Source organism: Ovis aries, chromosome 18 (genome assembly GCF_016772045.2).
Source record: "Ovis aries strain OAR_USU_Benz2616 breed Rambouillet chromosome 18, ARS-UI_Ramb_v3.0, whole genome shotgun sequence".
In the NCBI taxonomy this organism is placed as follows: domain Eukaryota; kingdom Metazoa; phylum Chordata; class Mammalia; order Artiodactyla; family Bovidae; genus Ovis; species Ovis aries.
In genome coordinates this window covers 2255172-2276303 of record NC_056071.1, presented here as the reverse complement: position 1 = coordinate 2276303, position 21132 = coordinate 2255172, and the positions used below count along the sequence as shown (strand labels likewise).

Sequence of the window (21132 nt, the reverse complement as noted above, 5' to 3'; positions counted from 1 at the left end):
TGTGAGAGTTGGACTGTGAAGAAAGCTGAGTGCCGAAGAATTGATGCTTTTGAACTATGGTGTTAGAGAAGACTCTTGAGAGTCCCTTGGACTGCAAGGAAATCCAGCCAGTCCATTCTAAAGGAGATCAGTCCTGGGTGTTCTTTGGAAGGAGTGATGCTGAGGGTGAAACTCCAGTACTTTGTCCATCTCATGGGAAGAGTTGACTCATTGGAAAAGATTCTGATGCTGGGAGGGATTAGGGACAGGAGAAGGGGACAACAGAGGATGAGATGGCTGGATGGCATCACTGACTCGATGGATGTGAGTTTGAGTGAACTCTAGGAGTTGGTGACAGACAGGGAGGCCTGGCGTGCTGCAATTCATGGGGTTGCAAAGAGTCGGACACGACTGAGTGACTGAACTGAACTGAACTGAACTGAACCAGGGAAGCCCTAGGGGACATTTTAAAGATAAAACCTATTCACATTTCCGGATTCCTTGACTTGGGAAGATTCAGGGGACCTGTGTGTCTGCCAGAGTCCCTCCCTTCACAGTGGGGTGGTCCAGCTTCTTGCTGAATTTCCATAAGGAGGGAGCCCAAAGTCTTGATTTGCACAAGACTTACCTTGCTATATATAGTGCACTGAGACTTTACAGGAAAATGGAGAAGCTATTTTGGTCTTTGGTTTTTTAGAATACACTTAGCTTGGCTTTCTATGTTTACTTATTTCGGATTTTCCCAGGGCACAGTTAGTATGCTTTGCCCCCCAATATACCCTCTGGTTATTCTTCCATTGGGGATAATGTATGTTGAAGTACTTTGCCCAGAAAACTATTTTCATTAGGTAGTAATAAATTCCTTTGCCCATTTAAATTCAATCAGAGGCAACTGAAGCCCCCTCAATGAGGTGATTCCCTCTCTAGCAGTAAAATGCTGGGCAGGTGCATCTCTCTCTGGCTCAGTCTCCTGCTTTAAACAAGAGGGCAGACAGTGGCTGCTGGTCTGCGGTGGGGAGTAAGTGAGACACTGCACGAAAAGGCAGAGCCAAGGCTGGACAGGCGGGCCAGCATTTGACACGGTTAGCTGCAGCTCAGCATTACAGTTGGGGCTTCCCTGCTGGCTCAGTGGTGAAGAATCTGCCTGCAGTGTGGGAGACCTGGGTTCGATCTCTGGGTTGGGAAGATCCCCTGGAGAAGAGAAAGGCTTCCCACTCCAGTATTCTGGCCTGGAGAATTGCATGGACTGTATAGTCCATGGGGTTGCAAAGAGTCGGACAGGACTGAGTGACTTTCTCTTTGAGTGTTATGGTTGTTACAACTGCTACTGATGGTCATTGTTGGTAAGATCTTTTGGTCAAAATTCTCTTTTTTGTTTTTAATTGAAGTATAGTTGATTTACCATGTTGTATTCAGTTTCATATACATGTATACATTCTTTTAACAATTTTTCTTAATGATATTTTACACTGAAGTAGATATACTTTTAGTCAAAACAAACACCTTCCTCATTTAGTCTGTGTAGTTTTATCCTCAGTAAATGGACCGATTTTTGAAAGCATATTCAAATACTGAAAGTAGCTTGCAGACTCCTATTGCTAACTTCATCAGTTCAGTTCAGTTGCTCAGTCATGTCCGATTCTTTGCGACCCCATGGATTCCTGGTAGTTTTGGGATGCTCCTGGTGGCTCAGCTATCTTCTTGGAAATGCAGTTCATTGAAGAGGCCCTATAGGGACATGGTGATGTTAAGGCATTATTTGTTCAGATTAATAATTCAAAGGCAGTATATAAGTCTTTTGGATGTAGTAACAAACCCTTTTTTAAAATTTTAAAGACATCAAATGAATTAAATTTGTTGACCTATTTGGTGATGTCTTTGAATTTCTCATTTTTGCTTATCAACCCTTAAATAAAAGACAAAACAAAACAGCAACAATTACAGTAGGTCCTGGGTTTTCCAAAGGAGAACAAGTCTTGAGCAGCCAGTGTGGCTTTCTCCAATGACATGCTTGCGGGAAGAAGAGGACTTTATGACCCTTTCTGACATCCCAGAGCTTAGAAGGATAGGAACATTCAGTTAGCTCAGGATCTGCCTTGATTTTTCTTCTGCATTAGGTTTCCCTGTTTCAGAAACTGACTTTCCTAGAAAGGCGCCAGGGTATTCTAAGACAGGAAGGTGGGCTGAGTCTTCAAAGTCTGCCCCTCCCAAAGCCCTCTGGGTCCCTGAGCACCCCACCCCCCATCTCCCTGCCTGTGTTTCTTCTTTGCCTTATCAGTGCTTTTCTGATGGCAACTTCTGTCCCCAAAGGACTCCAGTACATGAGAGCTGAATGAAATGGGAGGAAGCTCCAGCTGTCAGCAGGCACTTTTCAGGCCTTTTCTGTCCCACCCTGTGTTTTTGTGTGTTTCTCTGACAGCTAGAGAAAAGCAAGTTCAGGAGAGTTTAGTTTGGGTTCCAAGTTCTCTCCTTTGTCTTGGGACTCTTGGTGGCGTCAGTCAGTTGCAGATGGAGACAGGGCACGGCACACGCCCACGGATCTGTCCTGAGCTGCCCAGCCTTCCTGTCCTGCCAGCCTCCTTTGGGTGGTGCCAAGAGGCAGGGTCCCATCCAGACAGTGAGCGGGCAGAGGAGGGTGTCCCGGCGTGCAGAAGGCGTGGCCGCTTCCCAGTCCCGCTGTTCTTCCAGCACTGGGCAGATACTCAGACGGGCCTCGCCCCTCACCCTCGGCCAAGTGGGAAGTCATTTTCATTTCAGTCATAGAATCCATCCACTCTCTCTGACCTAGTTGTCTTCAGGCCCGGTGGCTCAGGAAACCTGTTACTCAGAAAGCTCGAAGTGAATCTGAGGCAGAGACATAGCAGGCGGAGAGTTAGCCAGGACGGAGGCAGTGTCCTTTAGGGATGCTCTCAGCTTTCGTCTTTCTGAGCAAAGAGGCCATCTGCAAACGCGTCCAAGCGGTTTGTTCTCTCTTCATTTGACAGCCTCAGGGTGCCCATGGCGTGTGTCTACTTTCTGAAAGAGTACTTGTATTAAACGGCATGGTAGTTTAGTAGATATGTCTTGCTTCTCATGACTAATTGGTGATTACCTGGGCCCTCACCTTTCATACTGCAGTTATCATTCTTTTATTTTCTGTCTATATTTTGCTGTGATACATTTTAGTCAGATCAGATGTGTGGACCATTCCCTGGCATAGTAACATTTTCCACTTAGAGTTTTTTTTTTTTTTTTTTTTTTTTAAAGAAAGAAAAACTGTTGCTGTAAGTGGGGTGGACAGTCTGGCTCACTCCGTTGGTCTGGCTGCTGTGTTGCTGTCTCTGCAGGCCGCCCCGCGCCCACGCTCTGGCCCTTCACCCTGGCCGAGCCTGGGCTCTGCTGTAAGACGGTCCTCTGCTTCTGTGCACACTCCCTGGGGTGCCCTGCTTCTGGCCTGACTGTCCCCTCTGCCTCATCGATTCCTCTGTGCCTTCACGGGAGCTCCTGCACAGTGCTGCGGGCAGGGGGGCGCCCCGAGTGCCATTCTTGGCTCTGATCCCAGTCACTGCAGGCGGTGACATCCCTCCTTTTTCCGGCCTTTGCTATCCTTGTCTCTTTATTGACCGTCGTATGCAGAAGCCTTGACATTGGTGCCTTGCACCCTGTGAGGGCGATGACTCCTCTGGACCAGCCAGTTCCTAGAGCGAGAGACTGGCCTGTGAGTGTGTGTTTCGTATGCAAAGTAACAGTCCAGAGCCCACGCCCTTTTTAAGAATAACCATTGATTTATTTGACTCTGGCCCGCAGGGTCTCGGTTGCCTGGTGTCTGGGACCTTTCCTGGCGGTGCACCGACGCTCTGATCAAGGCATGCGGCTTTAGCTGCTCCACGACATTTGGGATCTTAGTTCCCTGACGAGGCATCAAACCCGCATCCCTTGCATTGCAAGGTGGATTCTTAGCCACTGGACCACCAAGGAGTCCCTCTGCACACCCTGTTATCAGGATGCCGTGCTCAGGGCCACCAGCCTGGTAGCAGACGGCTGGGGACCTACGCCCCAGAGCCAGTGATGTTGTTCTGGAGCTTGGTTACCCTGCCTGGCTCTGCCCTTCCCACGGAAACCACAGTGAAGGCTCTTGCCCGTGTTTCCCCCTCGCTCTTCTGCCTCTTGACTTCCCCAGTGCTTTCCCCACGGCTCCTCCTCTTGGGAACTGTGAGAGATAAAGTCCTTTTTCACTGGCAGTGTCTCCTGGCCCACTGGCCTCCACACCTGAATAGCAGTGACCCTGCCTTAAAGCCTGTCTCCTTGCAGCCACTGTCTCTGGCCCCCTTTAACTTCCTTGTCATGTGCGCTTGACTTCTCCTTAAATCCTTACTCCTGCTCGGTCCCCACCTCTCCCATGGTCTCGCCTCTTGGAACCTCTTGGTGAGTCCCAACATTACGTGCACCAGTGTGCTGAGCTGCAGCGCTGGCCCCTGTGTGGAGGCTACCGGTCTGCACTTGTAGCCCCAACCCCGGCCCTGTCCCCACCCTGGCCCTTTTCTGCAGGGCATGGGGAGCACTCCCTGCTGCTGCTCTTCACCCGTGCAGCAGGGGCCCCTGCTCTGTGCCCTGCCTCCCTGCACGTGCTCTGCCCTGCTCTCGGGGCAGGTTGGGCGGAAGCCAGGCCTCTCCGTCCTTGCAGTGCTGCGGTGATGGGGCCTCAGCGTCTCTGATCTGACGAGTGGACTACTCCTCAGGATACCCGAGTATCTTCACAATAAATGCCTGTTGGTAGAATAACAGCCCCCTAGAGATGCATACATCCTGATCCCCAGAATCTAGGCTACATGGTGCAAGAGAATGAAGGTAGGTTGCAGATGTAATTAAGGTTGTGAACTGGCTAACCTTAGGATGCGGAGAGTCTTTCTGATTATTAGGGTGAGCCCTTAGTCTCATCACCACTCCTTAAAGGTACTGTAGAAGGAGAGGGCAGGGAGCTGCAGTGTTTGAGGGACCCAACTTGCTGCTGTTCGCTTTGACGATGGAGGGGGGAGCCCCGGCTTGAAGAGGTAGTTGGCCTCAGGGGGCTGGAAACGCAAAGGCACTGTGCCTGCCTCGCCCTCCTGCTGGAGCACAGCCCTCCCAAGACTTTGGTTTTGTCCCCTAAGACCCAGGTCAGACTCCTGACCTCTAGAACTGTAAGATAACACTCTGGTGTTGATTTAGGCCACTGAGTCCTGGTGATTTGTCACAGCAGCCACAGGAAATGAATGCATTTCTGTGGACAAGAGGATCTGGCAAACACCAGGTTCTTGAACCACAGCCTTTTGTGTCTTGCTGTTGATTTATCTAGTTTCAGGTAAAAACATCTGTAGCCATTTGAATCACTGAGAATATCTGAGAATTCCACATTTGCTGAGTGTGGCATGAAGACATGGTAGAATGGAAAATACGTATTTACTTATTTTTTCAGTTGAAATATTTAGTGATAAGACATTACACATGTCTCTAGCACTGTATACTTTTCAGAGATTTTTATGAATTTGTGTGGGAAGTTGCCAGCCAGCCCTGGCAGTGCAGTACTGGTAAATTCTTCAATGACACTCTGAGGAAATGGTAGCCCCGAGGGGGAGGCCTTGGCTCAGAGGGGGTGGGACAGATGGCCCTGGATCCCAGGTGGCGCTACCAAGGGCTACCTACCGTGTGCTGGTGACGTGCTACCCTATATGAGCGTCCAGCGCCACCTTCATCTTGTGTAGGGTATGGATCAGGCTGCAGTTGTTTAATTATTTCAGGTTTTTGAGAAAGTGTCGGAAACCAGAGAGTTATCCTGACATATGCCAGGGCCCAGAATTTACCAAGCGTTAATGACCAAGAGCATGTATGCTTTTTTAGAAAAGTTTGAGTGTTGTAATGGACATTCTTTTTAGTGTAACTGGTTCATTTGAGCAGTAATCTCCAAACATTTTTGATCTCACACCCTTATAAGTAGCAAACACTTGTCTGTGTGTACGGAAGGTAAACTTATTAATGTAAAAATCATAGACAGGCAATGCAATGCATGAATACATAGAGGAATGGATATATAGTAGTAAGGTAAAGAGCAATCACAATAGAAACTGTGGTATTCTTTGCCCCCAGTGACGGTGTGCTTTTGTGCATGAGCGCTGCCTGGAGTTTCCTCATGTGGCTTCCTGTCTGTCTTAGTTCACTTGAGAGTATCACATGCGTTCAGATGCGCAGTCCAGTTCATTCTTGGGATTTCTCACATTTATCGAGGGCCATTGAGGGAGCTTCAGAGAGCCTCAGGCCCCACAGAAGGACAGTCCATCCGTGAATGCTGTGGGGTCTGTGGAGGTTGTGGCCCACGAGATGCTGGGTGTCTGGTCTCATCCACTTCCTGGGGCGCAGACGGCTTGCCAGGTGACACTGGGCCATCTGAGCCATGCTGCTCGGGCACCAGCCACCTGCCCTCCAGTGTTCTCTTTTCTGTGCTTTATCTTTAAAAAGCGCTTTTATTGTGATGAAATACATACGACATTTATCGTTTTAACCGTTTCTAAGTGTACAGTTCAGTGGCCTTGATTACATTCACATTGTTGTGCGACCGTCGTTACTACCTGCAGAAATTCTTTGTCTTCCCAAGCGGAAATTCTCCTCATTAAACAATAGCTCATTCCTGCCTCCTGCAGCCCTTGTAGCCCACCAGTCTACTTTCTGTCTCTTTGACCTCTCATGACTGAAATCATACAGTGTTTGTCCTTTGTGTCTGGCTTATTTCACTTTGGCGTAATGTCTTCAGGATTCATCCACATTGTGGCACATATCAGAACACCCTTGCTTTCAGAGGCTGAGTGATATTGAGGGGCTATGTATAGGCCCCATGGTGTTCTTTCATTCAGCTGATTGGGTTGCTGCTACCTTTAGGTTTTGGGGAGTAATGCTGCTGTAAACATGGCTGTATAAGGATGTGCTTGAGCATCTCGTGCTTGACTTTCACGGGGGCAGTTTGCATGGATTTCATTTGGATGCCCCGGTTTCCCGTGGTTGTTTTCATGTATTCAGTGTGGTGCAGTCAGGGTAGCATGAGCTGCAGGCCTTTTTCCCATTAGGTTTTGGGTGCTCCTGTGAGCTAAGGAGACCGCTTCAGCCCCTGACCTTCAGGTGGTGCTCTCACAACCGGGTCTCCAGGAGCCTGACCCACGTGTCCACAGCACACTTGTCTGCCCACAGCGCACCCGCAGGCTTGGGGTGCTGCTGCCAGCTTGTCCTGGGTCCAGTGTTTCCTCTTGCTTCTGTCGCCTGGATATCATCATACCCTTTATCTTTTTTTTTTTTTAAATTAAAAGAAATGGAATGCTTCACAGAGTTGCATGTCATCCTTGTGCAGGGGCCATGCTGATCTCCTCTGGTCATCCCAGTTTTAGTATATGTGCTGAGGTGAGAGCCTGCCTTTTATCTTTGAGCTCGAGAACCCTCTCTGCTGCAGGGGGCTCTGCCTGCTGCCCTGCACAGCTGAGGGCTGGCTCTGCAGTGCAGGTCACTGTTGCTGCTTCGCTGGGCGCCGTCTGCCGTCGGCGCGAGAAGGGCCTGCTGACTTCACAGGCTTGAGTGGGCCTAGCAGCCTTTGCCACCCGTCTCACTCCGCTTCTCTCTACTGGTGTTCAGTATCCTACCTGTTTACAATGGTTCCCTGAGGTCAGAAACCGGGCATCGTACAGCTCCTGAGAATCACCGGCCAAGGTCTTGCTCGCTGAGTCCCACTCCATCACATGGAGGTCCCCCACTTCCCTGCATTGGGGGCTTTCTCCTGGGTCACTTTTGCCCCTTTAAAGGGGCCCTTATTCTGGACTGTGTCCCTTTTGGTCAGATGAGAGGCTTGTAGTGACTGGTGCCTGGAGGAAGGCGGGGAGAGCCCAGTAGACCTGCAATCTCGCTGAAGACAGGGAGGAGCTAAGATTGACCTGTGTCCGAGAGGCCGTCACACCATCCCTGCGCAGTTCTGTGTCTTGTTTTACAGATGGGCTAAGCCCGTCCCCAGAGGAGGAGGCTGCGGGTCCACAGCACTGGTGGCTTCGCTGCAGGAGCGGGGCCCGCACGCCTGCCCGGTCCTCACACGTCGCCCTGCGGGGCGGTCAGGCCTGGACAGGGAGCCCCGCCCGCAATAAGAGTCCGGGGAGTAGGGGGCGTGGTGAGCGGATGGTGGGCTGTGCCAGCAAACTCACTGCGTGATTGTGAAGTCCCCCTGAAAGAGGCTGCTTTTAACCTTCTTTAACTAATAAGTAACTTCTCACTTTACCTACCTCTCCACAGTTTTTAGAAACATAAGTGTTTTTTAAAAACAGAACAGCTTATTTTCCTTTTTGATTACCTAAGAAATTAATATATCCCTTTGAAAATAGGACATCATAAAAACAAATGTATTAGGGATGTGGATGGGTAGAAAAATATCTCTTAAGCTTCATTACCCTTATCAGGACCCCCAGTTTAGACCCTAAAAGTTCTATCATAATTTAACGTGGAGTTGGAGTTTATTAATCCTCCTTTTTGTAGAGGGTCCAGCTGGCTAGAGATGGGATGTACAGAGAAACTGAGATTTCTTTTATCTCAAGGTCGTTTTCACTGAATGGGAGATTCGGTGAGTGGGCTGGGCCCACTCAAGGCCTGTGACGTCAGCAGGCCCTTCTCGCGCCTATGACAACAAATACACACAAGCGTGCACCTGTGCACACGCACATGTTCGTGCACATCAGCTCTTTTAGGCAGCTGTGAGTGAAGATCGCTTCTTTGAGCGTGCTTCCCTAAGCCCTGACCCCACAGGTCCCCAGCTACTCAGATCCCATGCTGGCATCCACAGTAGAAAAGGCCCTTCGAGGATGTTCAAGAAGAGCTCACCTCCCAAACAAAGATAGGTGCCGGGCCCCCCACATGACACTCCCAGGTCTGAGCTCTCAGAGTCAGCCACATCAAGGCCACAGCTCCTACCCCAGACCCACGAATTCCAGAAGCGATTTCTGGATGCCTTTTCTAGTTGATACCAGAAACTCTAAACTCACAAGCACTCAAGGGACAGTATCAGAAAGGGCTGGAGTCTCCTTTTCACTTATCTCCTCCATCCTTGGGCCTTAAAGCACGGTTTTGAAGCATTTGTCTAAAACAACAATGTCACTCCCTCTGCCAAACTATGATAAAGCCCACCGCAAGGGTGACACCTGACTTTCCTACCACTCAGATAAAATGGAGGCACTAAAATGTGAGAGACAAATGACGCAGAGCACACAGGGACCAAAAACGCCTTTGCCGCACACACTGACATCATGTTTACTATTTCCCCTCGGTCGCGTGTCGTAACATTACAACTTGAATGCTTTCAAATATGGAGAGAATTTTCCATTCAGTGAAAATGACCTTGAGATAAAAGAAATCTCAGTTTCTGTACATCCCACCTCTAGCCAGCTGGACCCTCTACAAAAAGGAGGATTAATAAACTCCAACTTCAAGTTAAACTACGATAGAATTTTTAGGGTCTAAACTGAGGGTCCTGATAAGGGTAATGAAGCTTAAGAGATATTTTTCTACCCATCCACATCCCTAATACATTTGTTTTTATGATGTCCTATTTTCAAAGGGATATATTAATTTCTTAGGTAATCAAAAAGGAAAATAAGCTGTTCTGTTTTTAAAAAACACTTATGTTTCTAAAAACTGTGGAGAGGTAGGTAAAGTGAGAAGTTACTTATTAGTTAAAGAAGGTTAAAAGCAGCCTCTTTCAGGGGGGCTTCACAATCACGCAGTGAGTTTGCTGGCACAGCCCACCATCCGCTCACCACGCCCCCTACTCCCCGGACTCTTATTGCGGGCGGGGCTCCCTGTCCAGGCCTGACCGCCCCGCAGGGCGACGTGTGAGGACCGGGCAGGCGTGCGGGCCCCGCTCCTGCAGCGAAGCCACCAGCGCTGTGGACCCGCAGCCTCCTCCTCTGGGGACGGGCTTAGCATTCTGAGTTGGGCACTGAGTTGGGAACATCAGTCTATGTAGCGGCAAAGTTCATCAGCTTCTTAGAGAAGGTATTCCCTTCCCTGCCATTTAATTGCATTTCTGTCTGCTCACTTGGAAGAGAGTTTCCTTCTTTCTCCAGTTTTCTGTTCTGAAATAGATGTCTGCAAAGGCGTGGCCCACTGGACTTCTCTACACGTGCTGATGTGGGTGTGGGTGGTGAGGAATGACTCAGATGCTTGGGCCACACTGAGGGCTGATGTGGCTGGGGGCGTGCCTTCTGCCCCTCGGGTTCACACATGCTCTCTGGCGTGAGTGTGGAGCGGGGTGTGTGAACAAGAGTTTGCACAGTTTTACTTTGTACCTCCACTCCAACTTTAAACTGGCACCTCCTGCAGCTGTTTAGAGCACTAGATTTTGAAATTCTGGACGGTAGAGGAAGGCAATTTTAAGAGTTAAATAAAACTACTTGATAATAGAGTTAGACTTTAGCTGTAAAAGAGACCTTATAAAATCAGAGATGACGTTTGTGTCTGAGGCCTTAAAGATTATTGACAATTTTATATATAGATTATGTAAATTCTGTTCATTACAATATGAAAATGATGTATTTCTTATAGAAATATCCCCCAAATACAACTAAATTGACGTTTTAGTTTCTCACTGTTCATTAATTATGAAAACAAAAATTGAAAAACAGAGACTTCTGGTTCCAGAACAAGATGGTGTGGATTCACTTTTCCTGCAACCAAATCCTGGAAATAATTCAACAGACAACAGTCAAAAAACACTAGGAGCTGAAAGAAGGCAGACTGGCTGGGGACCTAAGAGCTTGAAGAATGGGAATCCTCAGTGAATTCTCCAGGTCTCCCTTTTATTGCCCATGTACTTCAGCCTGGGCATGGAGATTCCTGTAACCAGAACTGCCAACAAGTATAGACAAAGTGGAAAAGGCTCTGTTTGCCCAAAGGTAAGCCCAGTGGACACCTAAGTGAGCGCCATCCCATATAAGGCACACGAAGGCACTGAAGGTGCCTACAGGAGCAGTGTTGGCATAGCTCGGGATGCCCTGCTCTTTACCTAGTCGTATAAGGAGAGCCAGGCTACTCACCCGCACCAGTGGGAATCAACCCAGCGAGGCCCTTCCACTCCCTTATCCCACATCAAAAATCCCAGAGTTAGCATCATACCCACAGTGAAGTACTGATGCCTCCCCTCCAAAGAATGAGGACAAGAATGTCTGCTTCAGCACTATTACTTGATACAGTACTAGAAGTTCTTGACACTGCAGTAAGATTCAAGAAGCAAAATGCATACAGGTTGGAAAAAAGTAATAAAACTTAATTTGCAGAAAATGTAATTACCTATATAGAAAATACTAAGGAATATACTACCAAATGGGATGAGGTCAGTCCTCATCCCAGATCCCAAGAAGGGTATAGTAAAGAATGTGCTAACCATCGGACAGTTGTACTCATCTCCCGTGCTAGTAAGGTTTACTTAAAATGTTGCATGCTAGGGTTCAGGATTATGCAAACCAAAAAATTCCAGATGTCCAAGCTGGATTTAGAAAAGGAAGAGGAACTAGAGATCAAATTCAATATTTGCTGGATCATAGAGAAAGCTAGGGAATTCCAGAAAAACATCTACCTCTGTTTCACTGACTATGCCAAAGCTTTTGACTGTGTAATAATAACCTGTGGAAAGCTCTTAAAGAGATGGCCATAAAATACCACCTTACCTGTCTCCTGAGAAACATGTATGTGGGTCAAGAAGCAACAGTGAGAACCCTGATGAAACACAGAACAACTGACTGGCTCAAGATTGAGAAAGGAGTACCACAGGGCTGATTGCCATCACCAGTTTGTTTATATGCTGAGCTCATCATGAGAAGTGCCAGGCTGAATAAGTTACAAGCTGGAATCAATATAGGCAGGAAAACCATCAACAACCTCAGATATGTGGATGATACCACTATAATGGCAGAAAGAGAAGACTAACTAAAGAGCCTTTTGATGAGGGTGAAGGAGGAGAGTAAAAGAGCCAGCTTAAAACTAAATGTTAAAAAAAAAAAAACTACTAAGATCATGGCATCTGGTCCCATTGCTTCATGGCAAGTAGAGGGGAGAAGGTGGAAGCAGTGACAGATTTCCTCTTCTTGGACTGTAGAATCACTGTGGGTGGTGACTGCGGCCATGAAATGAGGAGACGTTTGCTTCTTGACAGGAAAGCCACGACAAACCTAGACAGTGTGCTGAAAAGCAGAGACATTGCTCTGTTGACAAAGGTCTGTATAGTCAAGACTGTAGTCTTCCCAGTGTCACAAACAGCTGTGAGAGCTGGATCATAAAGGAAGCGGAGCACTGAGGAACTGATGCCTTTGAACTGTGGTGATGGAAAAGACTCCTGAGAGTTTCTTGGACAGCAAAGAGATGAAACCAGTCAATCTTAAGGGAAATCCACCCTGAATTACTCATTGGAAGGGCTGATGCTGAAGCTGAAACTCCAGTATTTTGGTCGTCTGATGAGAACAGCTGACTCATTGGAAAAGTCTCTCATGCTGGGAAAGATTGAGGGCAGAAGAAGAGGGCATCAGAGGATGAGATGGTTGGATGGCATCACCAATGCAATGGACATGAACTTGAGCAAACTTTGGGAGATGGTGAGGGACAGAGAGGCCTGCTGTGGTGCAGTCCATGGGATCACAAAGAGTTAGACGTGACTGAGCGACTGATAACAAAAACAATACTACCAAAACCAAATCAAACCAAACCCAACAAACAACAAAACGGTGTCTTAGAACTAATAAAGGAGCTCATGAAGATTGCAGCATATAAGATAAACATACACAAATCAATTCTATTTCTACATACTGACCATGAACAAATCATAAGCACAATACCATTTATAATTTCTCCAAAGAAAAGGAAATGCTTTGATATAAATTTAACACAGCTCATACAAGATCTGTATGCTAAAAACTGCAGAGTGCTAATGAAAGAAATGAAAAGAGATCTGGGTAAATGTGGAGACCATTCATGCTCATGAATTAAAGAAAGCACCATTATAGAGATATCAGTTATACCTACATTTATCTTTAGATTTAACACAATTCCTATCAAAATATCAGTGAAGTTTTTGTAGACATGAGCAAGCTTATTCTGATAAAAGCCAGGTTGTAGAATAGCCAGGACAGTTTTGCAAAAGAATAAAATGGGAAGAATTCACTCTTCCCAATATCACTGTTTGGTATAGAGCTACAGAATTCAAGATAGTTTGGTATTGGCAAAGCGATAGTCACCGAAGGAACAGAGTAGAGATCTCAGAAATAAACTGACACAAATTAATTAATTTTTGACAAAGAACCGAAAGCAATTCAATAGAGGAAGTACAGCCTTTTAAGAAATGTGTAGGAACAATTCAATAGCCATAGGTGAAGAAAAAAAAAAAAAGAAAGGAAAAAACTCTGAGGTTGCGTTATACCTCAGGCAACAATTTACTCCAAAAGAGTCATAGATTTAAATGTGATAATGTAAAACTTCCAGAAGAAAATATTAAAAAAATTTTTTTCAGTACCTAGGACTAGGCACAAAATTCTTGGACTTGATACCAGGAGCATCATCCATAAAAGGAAAAGTTGATAAATTGGACCTCATCAAAATTAAAAACATTTGCTGTGAGAAAGACCCTGTTAAGAAAAAAGGAAGACAGATTACAGACTGGGAGAGAATGTTTGCAGATCACATACTCAACAAAGCACTTGTGTTCAGAATACACGAACTCCAAAAATTGAACGTTAAAAAATCTGATTTGAAAGTGGGCAGAACTTGAGATATTTCACTGGAGAAGATATGCAGATGGCAGTAATGCACATGGAACAGATACCCGCATGGAAAATGTTCAGCATTGTTAGATAATAGAGAAATGCACATTCAGACCACCAGGAGATATTATTCAGACCACCAGACTGCACATCTGCCAGAATGGCAAAAACAAAAATGGTGATAGCACCAAATGTTGCCACGGCTGTGGAGAAACTGGATCTCTCAAATATTGCTGGTGGGATTGTAAAATACACCCACTTTGGGAAATAGCTCTTAAAACCATAAATAGAATTTCTTTATGATCCCATTTCTCTTGGGCACTTACCCCAGAGAAATGAGAGCTTATTTTCACACAGAAACCTGTACACAAGTGTACCTAGCAGCTTTATTCATAGTAGTCCAAACTAGAAATAACCCAGATGTTTAGTGAGTGAATATTCAAACTGTGTTCCATCCACACCTTGGAATGCTACTCAGCAGTAAAATGGAATGAGCTGTTCATACATAACTACTTGAAAGGGCCTCAAGAACATTTTATGGAGTGCAAACAGCTGATTTCAGAAGGAAACATGCTGCACGATCCCATTCATGCACCATTTGTCAAATAACATAATTATGGAACAGATGAGAGGTTGTCAGGGTTAGGAACGGGGAGGGTGTATGTGACTACAAAGAGGTAGCTTGAGGGAGTCTGGTGTCTTGATGTGTTTGTAAGAGGTTACGATTGGAAAATCACACAGAAGTACTCATACACCCACCAGAGCACTTAAAAGTGGTAAAACCTGCATAAGCTCTGTAGGTTATACCCTTGTCAGTTTCCTCGTTCCGGTGTTGTGTTCTGGTTATGCAGGAACGCAGGCTCTTAACACGGGGAGGCTGAGTGAACTGGGCACGGGCCCTCCATCTACATTTCTTTGCAACTTCTTGTGACTCTAATATTAATATTAAGATAAAAAGTTTGAAAATGATTACTTTGTTATTAAGTACTGTGATTATTGAATATGGAAAGGAGACAGAAATTCAGGCCCTGTCCCTCGGTTGCTCTGCCGCCGCAGGGGAGTGGGGGACGTGCTGCCTCCTCCTGGCGGTGTCCGGCAGTGCGCATCCCAAAGGAGATGGCGCGCGGGGGATCAGCTTCTCTGACAGGTGTGCGTACAACTGTATACCACTTGTGAATAACTAATGAATTTGGGCTTCCCTGATAGTTCAGTTGGTAGAGAATCCTCCTTCAATGCGGGAGACCCCTGTTCGATTCCTGGGTTGGGAAGATCCCCTGGGGAAGCAATAGGCTACCCACTCCAGGATTCTTGGGCTTCCCTGTGGTTCAGCTGGTAAAGAATCCACCTGCAATGCGGGAGGCCTGGGTTTGATCCCTGGGCTGGGAAGATCCCCTGGAGAAGGGAAAGGCTGCCCACTCCAGTATTCTGGCCTGGAGAATTCCCTGGACTATATAGTCCATGGGGTCGCAAAGAGTTGGACACGGCTGAGAGACTTGCAGTTTCACTTTTCAAGGACAAAGAATCTTGCTCTTATTCCAGACCTGACTTTGAGGTGACTTAGTTCTCTGGTTAGAAGAAAAATATAAAACACTTAGGGCTATTAGCTGCAATTAATGCCTGGAAATAGCTCCTAGGATTTTATCTCAGTGCCCTCTTATCTTACTGTTATGAGTAATTCGGATAATGCCGTTGGAAGGGATGCATTAATGCACACACCCTGGATTTGCTTATTAACCCTGTCTCAGTCCTGGGAGTGTCCCCACCATTTGCCTTTGAGATCACGATTGTGACAGGATATTGAGGGACAGCCAGTGTCTTCTAGAAAGAATGGGTCTTGGATAAAAACATACCGTTTGTCACAGTTGGCACCTAAGTAAATACACATTTTTAACATATATACTGCAGAGGAATACTACACTGCTTGGGATGTTCCTAAAATTAACAAGCTTTCAGCCAGAGACATTCACTCCCAAGAGACAAGACATCCTGAACAGGGGCTGATGTTTTGCAGTCCTGTGGAAAGGGGAGAAAGTTCTCAATAGGAAATGCCTCCCAAAGCACCTTGATTGCTAACTGTAAAGAAAGGCTACTTCTAGAACATCTTGGAGGCCTGCCCAGCATTTCCCTGTTTGCTCAGGGGAAATAGGTTTTAAGGATGTGTTGTATCATTAATTAAGATATCATTAACTAAGAGTATTAACTCTCAAAGGGACGCTTCCTTGAAGAGGCCACAAGGGACACCATTGCAGAGGCATTTAAAGCTGCAGAAAATTGAAACTTGATCTGTGTTTTAGTAACAACCCCTGTTGTTGGATTAATAAGATTATCTGGAGGGGGAGGGAGGGATTGGGAATTTGGGATTAGCATATGCAAACCATTATATATTAAATGGATAAATAGCAAGATCCTACTGTATAGCAGATGTTGTTGTTGTCCAGTCGCCCAGTCGTGTCCGACTCTGTGATCCTGTGGACTGCAGCATGCCAGGCCTCTCTCTCCCTCACCATCTCCTGACGTTTGCCCAAGTTCATGTTCATTGCATCAGTGATGCCATCCAGCCATCTCATCCTCTGATGCCCTCTTCTCCTTCTGTCCTCAATCTTTCCTGGCATCATGGACTTTTCTAATGAGTCAGCTGTTCACATCAGATGACCAAAATACTGGAGTTTTAACTTCAGCATCAGCCCTTCCAATGAGTATTCAGGGTTTATTTCCCTTAAGATTGACTGGAGGAGGGAATGGCAAACCTCCCCAGTGTACTTGCCATACGAACCTCATAAACTGTATAAAAGGACTATATAGAAAAGGGAACTATATTCAGCATCCTGTGATAAACCATAATGGAAAAAATAGGAAAAAGTATATATATTATATATATATATATATATTTATTTATATATATGTATAACTCAGTCACCTTCTGTACAGCAGAAATTAACACATTATTAATCAACTATACTTCAATAAAGTAATTTTTAAAAATATTATTTGTGCTAGAATGGAGATTGAAGGGCAGCCTTGAGCACAGAGCTGAGCCCCGAGTCTCTTTGGAATACTGTATCATTTGGTTCAAGCCAGAGCTGCCTTGAGCTTTCACACTGTGGCTTGGGAATGTGCCGCCCAACCCAGGCCTGGCTCTGCTGGGGAGTGACTCTGTCACAGGCCTGTTTGGAACCGCCAGTTCCAGGCTCTGGCTCTGGAAGGAAACTGAGGCTTGTGTGGGAGCCGAACTTGTTTGCGGCCCTGGGCATGTATTCCATGCATGCCTGCTGTGGGCAGCTGACTTGACATGAGAAGAAGAGTGCATTCCAAGTTGTCTGGTAGGCCTCTGAGAGTCTTATCGCTGAGTCATAAGCACTTTGAGTGTGTTGGTTTCATGCTAAGGAATGAGTCTCCCAGTTTCTGTTATGTCTGAATCAGGCCAATTAAGAACCTACCAAACCTCAGAAAAACTGGAATGAAGTGAAAGGACCTTCCGTGGGACCAGTTACATGGACCTTGGACGTAGAGTGAAGATGATCTGTCTGCTTCTCTGATGCCTACCCAGGAAAGTTAAACATGTGCGCCATCTGGCCTTTGACATCATCAGGGTTCTTCTCTTTTATTGGTTATATCCATCCACCCTTCCCCAAGTAGCATTTTAGTTGTCGTTGTTTGGTCGCTCAGTCGTGTCTGACTCTTTGCGACTCCATGGACTGTAGCACACCAGGCTTCTCTGTCCTTCACTATCTCTCAGGGTTTCTTAAAGTCATGTCCATTGTATCAGTGATGCCATGCAACCATCTCATCCTCTGTCATCCCCTTCTCCTCCTGCCTTCAGTCTTGCCCAGCATCAGGGTCTTTTCCAATGAGTCAGTTCTTCACATCATGTGGGCAAAGTATTGGAGTTTCAGCTTCAGCATCAGTCCTTCCAATGAATATTCAGGACTGATTTCCTTTAGGATTGATTAGCTGGATCTCCTTGCAGTCCAAAGGACTCTCAAGAGTCTTCTCCAACACCACAGTTCAAAAGCATCAATTCTTCGGTGCTCAGCTTTCTTTATAGTCCAACTCTCACATCCATACATGACTACTGAAAAAATCATAGCTTTGACTATACAGACTTCTGTTGGCAAACTGATGTCTCTGCTTTTTAATATGTTGTCTAGGTTTGTCATAGCTTTTCTTCCAAGTAGCAAGCATCTTTTCATTTCATGGCTGCAGTCACCATCCACAGTGATTTTGGAGCCCAAGAAAATAAAGTCTGTCACTGTTTCCATTTTTCCCGGCATCTGTTTGTCGTGAAGTGATGGGACCAGATGCCATGATCTTCATTTTTTGAATGTTGTTTTAAGCCAGCTTTTTCACTCTCCTCTCACTTTCACCAAGAGGCTTTTTTTAGTCCCTCTTTGCTTTCTGCCATAAGGGTGGTGTCATCTGAGGTTATTGATATTTCTCCTGTCAATCTTGATTCCAGCTTGTGCTTCATCCAGCCTGGCATTTTTGCATGATGTACTCTGCATATAAGTTAAATAAGGAGGGTGACAATATACAGCCTGGACATACTCCTTTCCCAACTCTGAACAAGTCCGCTGTTCCATGTCTGGTTCTAACTGCTGCTTCTTGACCTGCATACAGGTTTCTCAGGAGGCAGGTAAGGTGGTCTAGTTTTCCAATCTCTTTAGGAATTTTTCACAGTTTGTTGTGATCCACACAGTCAAAGGCTTTAGCATAGTCAATGAAGCAGAAATAGACTTTTTCCTGGAATTGCCTTGCACTTTCTATGATCCAACGGATGTTGGCCATTTGATCTCTGGTTTCTCTGCCTTTTCTAAATCCAGTGTGTACATCTGGAAGTTCTCAGTTCATGAACTGTTGAAGCCTAGCTTAAAGGATTTGAGCATGACCTTGCTGGCTTGTGAAATGAGTACAATTGTGAGGTAGTTTGAACATTCTTTGGCATTGCCCTTCTTTGGGACTGGAATGAAAACTGACCTTTTCCAGTCCTGTGGTCACTGCTGGGTTTTCAAAATTTGCTGACCTATTGAGTGCAGCACTTAAACGGCATCATCTTTTAGGATTTGAAATAGCTCAGCTGGAATTCCATCACCTCCACTAGCGTTGTTCGTAGTAATGCTTCTTAAGGCCCATTTGATTTTGCACTCCAGGATGTTGGCTCTAGATGAGTGATCACACCATCGTGGTTGTCCGGGTCATCAGTACCTTTTTTGTATAGTTCTTCTGTGTATTCATGCTACTTCTTGATCTCTTCTGCTTCTGTCAGGTCCATACCATTTCTGTTCTTTATTGCGTCTTAGTACTTTTGCATATTTTTCTTACACTCAGTAAATTTTACTTAAGGGTAACTGAATGACAAAATAATTCTTCTCTATAACCACCATTTCTCTGAAAGTTGAAGGCTATTTCATAGCTAAGGAAATTTATCGAAGTTAAAAAACTCAGTATGTTTGAGTTTTTAATATGAGTCTTACATCTGTATACTTTAAGTGAGTGAAGTGCATTAATTCATTCAAATTACCTCTCTCAAATCTCTGGGGGGTGGTGAGCCCTCCTGGGGAGACTGTTCAATCACTGGAGAGATGCTTTTTCTGAGTGTATTTGCTTCCCTAGGTGAATTTTTCCTCTTCTCCACTCCCCCTTTAGTGCCCTGGTTTGCAACCATCGCAAGCGTTGGGTCTCCTGTAAGGATTATCAGTGGAGAACAAGCTTGCTTCCCACTGGTTTATTCTTCTGATGACAGACTAGAATGAGGTATATCAAGGAAGGCAGTAGCAACTGAAAGGTACTTTCTCTAGAAGGCAGCTGGATCTGTAGTGTTTGCATTCAGAGACATAAGCAGACGCAGTTTTAGCTTGGCTGAATTTGGGGCATAATGACAAAGTGGTGTGGCATGTCACAGAAACACTGGGACAACTTCTGCCGCGGCTATGGCTGGAACCCCCAGAGCAGTAGTTTCAGAGTGTGGTCCCTGGGCCAGCATCTTCGACACCACCTTGGAACTTGTTAGAGGTTCACATCCTAATGCCCTGTCCTCCAGCAGCTGCACCAGACTCGCCATCTGTGTGCTTGGTGCTGCCGCCTGCTGGGTTGGTGCATGGGCACCAGACGCTGGTGCCCTCAGCTGTCTCCTTCCTTCTGACCTCCGCACGGCCCAAGGGCAGTGCCCTCGCCAGACTCTTCCTTCCAAGAGCGTCGTCAGCTAGTTCAGCCCTCCCTGCCCAGCTTACCTCCTGCCCGGCTCCCCTTTTAAGCAGGCCTGCTCTGTGACTCCCCCTTCAGTTTGCCCGAAGCCTGCCCCGCATCCTCAGCTGTTTCCTAGAAGTCCGGCCCGCTCCCCACTACTGACTGGCAGCCGACGTGATTTCCACCCAACTCCCTGTGAAGGTGTGTAGTTCCTAGGTCTTAGAGCTTAAAGAGCAATGCAGTTTATGCCTTTCCTTCTTGTCCCTCAAGTCAGCATCATTGTCTGCACGTACAAAGCTCCATTCCAGGCGCTCTGTCGACATGAAGGTGAGACATTGCCCTCTGTCTTTAAGGGGCTTATAGCCAAGCCAGAGGAACAAGTGCTCACAGAGATGGCTTTGTTACATGTGTGGTTCTTTGCAGGTGACTCTGCCCTCACTCTCCTCCTCTGAGTGTCAGGGATTATGATGGACCAGTTTCCTAGTGTTGCTATGGAGACCAGCTCCTGTGAGCCAATACTTCCAATGTAGGTGAGACAGTTCCTGGCACATGTTGGCACTGATTTATTATGCAGTAGTCTGAGAGGACGGGGACGATGATCAGCCCTGGTGGCACTGCCTGAGACGACTTCTGGAAGTGGGGTTTGCACGGGGCCTTGAGGTTGTCTCAGTGTTTGAATAGATAGGTTCGAGCTTAATAAAATGTGTCTGAACTTGGTTGTCTCACGTTAGTGATGTCTATCGTGGTTCAGCTGACACCACAAATGTTAAACGCCTCTTTTTTAATGTTGGCACTGCCACCTCTGTGGTCAGGGCGTATTTCTTTTGCCACCACGCTTACGGGGTTGCTGATTCAGACAACCCTCTGGAGGGATGTTAGAAAAGGAATAGAATTGGCAGAGGGTGCAAAAAGAGAGGCAGAAGTGAAGTGACGCAGTGGGAAAGGTGGGGCCAGAATAACGTAAGGGGTTTTGGGGAAGAAGGTGAGAAGAGACTGGGAGGGCAGGAGGGTGAGCTGGACTTGAACCCAGGACTCTGGATTGTGCTCATGCCTCAGAGGCTGCACTGATTCTTGCAGCCCAGGAAGCAGCTGCCTGTGCTGGTGACTGAGAACCGTGTCCCTGTCCTGACGCGTAGGGTCCACTTTGGGGGCTTGTTGCCCCTGTGGGGATCGAGGAGGCCATGGAAGAGGG

The 21132-nt window shown here is 46.4% G+C and overlaps 1 protein-coding gene and 1 non-coding gene across 4 annotated transcripts in view; one reads left to right on the top strand and one right to left on the bottom strand.

The window, feature by feature from the left end:
- Positions 1–21132, top strand: part of ATP10A (ATPase phospholipid transporting 10A (putative)) — a 180870-nt gene that overhangs the window by 12274 nt on the left and 147464 nt on the right. The gene's annotated exons all lie outside the window — the stretch shown is intronic.
- On the bottom strand, positions 7286–7388 carry LOC114109289 (U6 spliceosomal RNA). The gene has a single exon (XR_003585962.1). It is a non-coding gene; the product is annotated as a U6 spliceosomal RNA (small nuclear RNA).